Source organism: Sorghum bicolor, chromosome 8 (assembly GCF_000003195.3).
Source record: "Sorghum bicolor cultivar BTx623 chromosome 8, Sorghum_bicolor_NCBIv3, whole genome shotgun sequence".
Lineage (NCBI taxonomy): Eukaryota > Viridiplantae > Streptophyta > Magnoliopsida > Poales > Poaceae > Sorghum > Sorghum bicolor.
The window spans coordinates 18,241,497-18,246,102 of record NC_012877.2 but is presented as its reverse complement, the minus strand read 5'-3'; the positions used below and the strand labels follow the sequence as shown (position 1 = coordinate 18,246,102).

The following is a 4,606-nucleotide window of genomic DNA, read 5'->3' as shown; positions in this document are numbered from 1 at the left end:
CAACATAGAGTTGCAGTAATATTTTAGGGCCTTGTTTGTTTCTGCCTATAGCAGACTTGATTACAGTCTCACCATACCGCAGAAATATTTTTGATTCTCTATTCTCATTTTGCTACATTTATTTGTGTTAATTTCTGTTTTAAATAGAGCTGTAGTAATATTATTTGTGCTATTGTGAAGACAAGTCTCAGTCCACTATAGCTACTAAGGCTAGACTTAGCTTGAGACACTTATTATTGCTGCATTTCAGATGTAATTGATGCCAGTGATAATGAGAATGACGAAACAGAGAAAGCGGCTATTGCAAGGGCTACAAAAAACTTTAGGTCTCGGTGTTGGGAAGAGTTTGAGCCAATTCTTGAGGATGGAGTTGTTGTGCAAGCAAGATGTAAACACTGTGATGAACTGATGAGTGCCAGGCGTGGTCAGGGAACAAGTTCACTTCTTACTCATTTGAAGAGATGTAAGAAACGCAGTAGTGCTCTCAAGATTGTGCAAGACTTGAGTTCTACATTAAGGTCACCTTCTGGCGGACGTTTGAAGGATTGGAGGTATGATCCGGATGTGTCACGATATGAGCTGAATAGAATGGTATCCTTGCATGGGGTTCCCTTTCTTTTTATGGAGTATGATGGGTTTAGAAGATTTCTTTCAAGTCTGAATCCTTTGTTCAAAGTGCCTAGTAGAACTACAGTTAGGAATGGCTGCATAAAGGAATTTCAAGAGATGAAAATTGCACTAGAGGATACCCTCAAGAATGTAAACTGTAGGTTCTCTTTGACTACTGACATGTGGACAAGCAATCAAACCATAGCGTACATGGTTGTCACTTGTCATTTCATTGATGCTAGTTGGAAATTACAGAAAAGGATAATTCAGTTTATTGATGTGAAGACAGCACACAGTGGAGTTGAGCTATTCAATATTATCCTTAATTGCATTCGAAGTTGGTCCATTGAACACAAGCTTTTTGGAATAACACTTGACAATGCATCAGCAAATAACACTATGATTGATTTGTTGAAGCACCATCTTGTGCAACAGAAATTGATACCAGTGCGGGGAGAGCTGCTTCACCATCGATGTGCTGGACATGTCATAAACCTTATTGTGAAAGATGGGCTCAAGTTTGTTGAACCGATTGTTGACAACATCCGTGAAAGCATCAAGTACCTTCGTTCTTCAACTTCCCGGAAACAAATGTTTAGAGAAATTGTTGCACGAGAAGGCATTACATGCAAGAAAAAGCCATCACTGGATGTGATCACACGTTGGAACTCAACATATTTGATGCTTAAAACAGCCCTAAAATTTAGAAAAGCATTTGAGGTGCTAAAATCAGAGGACCAAAAATACACATACTTACCCTCCCCTGAAGAATGGAAGAGTATTGGTGTGAAAAAAGTTTTCTACTGCAGCAGTTGATGATTTCATTATGGAAGAGAATGAACCATGAAATTCACAGGTAATATGCTTGTGTTACCTGTCATATTGATATATTTAGTGTATCCACTAAATATGTAAACTGAGCATATTGAACCAACTGCCAGTTGTCTAAATCTTTCCCTGAGAATCGATCATGATCTAGTTTATATGATATTGAGAACTAAGTAGAACTTCATATCTTTACTCTCTAATCTCTTGGTAGTATTTTTTACTGATTTCTGAACATAGATATTAGATAGCCCAAAGCATTATTGGATTTTCATGTACGAGTACAGACCTGCCACTAAATTAATTTGGGTTCAAAACCTCAATAGTTCTGTCCCTGACTTGCCTCCAAATCTAGCCTTTTATATGTCCTTCAGGCAAGAGTAAACTCTGGGTCCCATAAATACTGATTGTACTCTGCAAGTGTGGGCATAAGTGATTGATGATTCATTGATTCATTGTCTCCTAGCGTTACCTTGAATTTGTACAAATGCATGAGTGGTAAACATTCATTCCTCCCTGAACTTGAATCAATTTCCAAACAAATGAGAAATTGCCAAATGGTTTCAGGAATTGGGGAGTGAGAATTCTCTCTTATTGTTATTTGTTCACTATTGGATTTTGTTAGTTTCTGATTGAGGCATGGTATATTCCATTTGTTCAGAATATTTGATTTGTGCCTGTCATTTAGATATTCTACAAGATGCTTGGATACACTTGAAAAACAACTGCCACTCAATCAGTCTGAATGTTTCAGAAGGACCTTTCCTTCCATGTTGTTGCTAACAATGGTTTTTGGGCTCCTGCAAAGTAATTGATCTAGTTTGACTGTTTGTAATCTGATATAGCTATAACTAGATGTGCATGTCACTATAATGCATGATGAAGTTGACAGTGTTTTTTGGGCTCCTGTCAGATTATTTGCTACTATTTACCATTTATATAGAGCCTGATTGAACTTTGCCATACAATTTAGTTTATTTGTTTTTATTGAATCTGATAGCTGAACATATTTCAGTGTGGTTTGTAGGAGTGTTTCATCTTGACGCCAGAGAAGCAACAAGAGGTAGCAGAATAGTGACAATGTATTACTTTAGTAGCTTATGATGATGCTATTAGCTGACTTTGGTATGGTTTTTTGTTAGCATCTCTTGAAATTGGATTAGCCTATTGGAGACATGGAAATTTGGTTTCCTGTTTCATGGCTCTGTGAAGATTTTTATGTGCAATTAATTCTTTCAAATAAAATAGGCTTTTGTTATTTGAGTACTACAATGTACGGAGTACCTTTGAGTACTACAATGTACGGGGTACTAAAATTCATCGTTTGTTCGTCGTTCCCTGTTGCTAGGATAAATAAAATAAGATAGTATTTGACTGTTTTATGACTTTCATTCAATCATCCACACGTGAGAAAGTAGCAACCTATGTGTGGCCTGCAGCACGATAGGAGACAGCGGCCTGCGGTCACCAACAACGACGTATATGTATGTGAGCCGGTGAGGTTCGACCCTCGGATAACCGCGGATTGTCGTGGCATGGATCAGGTTCGACCCGTGATCCTGGTTTGCAGCTGACGGAGCGGCGGGTTGACATTAGGTGCGCTCCGCTCCGCCCCATTTGCAGGCTGAGTCGACCCTCGGATCGATAGGGTTACGAACCCTTTGCCCCTCTTTTGTTTCGGGTCGATTCGATTTGATCCACTCGCGATTTTGAGGACCGGAGCGGCTTCAGAAGTGGGTTGAACCGGACCCTTTGCAGGTATAGTGTGTCTCTAGGAATGGAAAGTGTGACATCGATGAGCCAGCGCCAGCGGGCAGCAGATGCTTCCGGCAAAGTAGCAGTCTTGCATCATCCACCTGGCCCCTCTCGAGGCCTCGAAAAATCTCGCAGCAGATCACCTGCCTACTTTTTTCTGACCCAAGTCCGGACTCCGGACCAACCAGATCGCCGCGCGCGAGGTCCGCTCGCCCCGTGCGTGGCGTCGTCGGCGGCGGCGGACCGGGGGGGACTCGGGGTCGGGGAGCACCAATCTTACTATCCATTGGCGCCGTGGTGAGTGGGACAGCGGAGGGCTCCGGCCAACTGTCCGGCGCCACTGGTCTGGGCCTGATTGGTGGAGCTTAATTAAACAACCAAGGTGACGTACGGTATATGCATGCGGTAGGTCCCGGCGTGCGGCTGTTCCCTTGTTCACTCCACTCCGAAGTTACTGTGTGTGTATAGGAAAACCGAATAACCCAAACCGAAACGAAAGAATTGGGAATTGAAACCGAACGAACCAAATCGATCGGTTTCGGTTGCTGTCTGGTCTAGTTTCACAGGAACCAAATTTAGTACGATTATTTCAGGCCTTGTTTAGATACACCCAAAAACCCAAAACTTTACAAGATTCTCCGTCACATCGAATCTTACGGCACATGCATGAAGTATTAAATATAGATAAAAAGAATAACTAATTGCATAGTTTACTTGTAAATCACGAGACGAATCTTTTAAGCCCATAACTAGACAATGTTTGTCAAATAAAAACGAAAATTCTACAGTGTCAAAATCTCAAAACTTTTTGCATCTAAACAAGGCCTCAGTTTCAGACCTCGGTTAACCAAAATAACCTGAAATAACCGAAATATATGTAGCCCATAGGAAATGTGTACTGAAAATTGAAATTAGCCTAGCCCATTAGCCATTTAGCCATTAGCATTTGAGAGAACTACGACGTATATGTGTGCTACTGTTTTCATTCTTCATTGCTCTTTAAATTGTCATGTTGGGTGCATGAAAATGAGGAGAAATGCTCCTGAAATTTGCATTTGAATCAGCTATTTTTTATTTTCTGAAAATTTTGGTTCCTTTTGGTTAAAACCAAAACCGAACCGAATTACCCAAAACCAAAAAACCTCAGTTCCAAGTTTTGTTAGGAACCGATCGGTGCCGAGTTTCGATTAACCGAACGCCCAGAGTGACTCGGAAGTGTTTGTTTGAGAAAATTGTTATACCATGATTATAAACTGGACGGATAAGGTTCAAACAGGGTCTTTAGGGACCAGAGACAGATGTGATGGGTTTGCAGTAGGGCCGCCAATAAACACTATCATTTTGCGGTCAATCCGCATGCACTCACCATGATTAGTACTTCCTCCATACCTGAAATTCTTGACATTTAGAATATGAT

The 4,606-nt window shown here is 40.9% G+C and overlaps 1 long non-coding RNA gene across 1 annotated transcript; it reads left to right on the top strand.

Annotated features, from left to right (window-relative positions):
- Nucleotides 1,067-2,692, top strand: LOC110437476. Its single transcript, XR_002455532.1, has 2 exons — nt 1,067-1,465; nt 2,462-2,692. It is a non-coding gene; the product is annotated as an uncharacterized LOC110437476 (long non-coding RNA).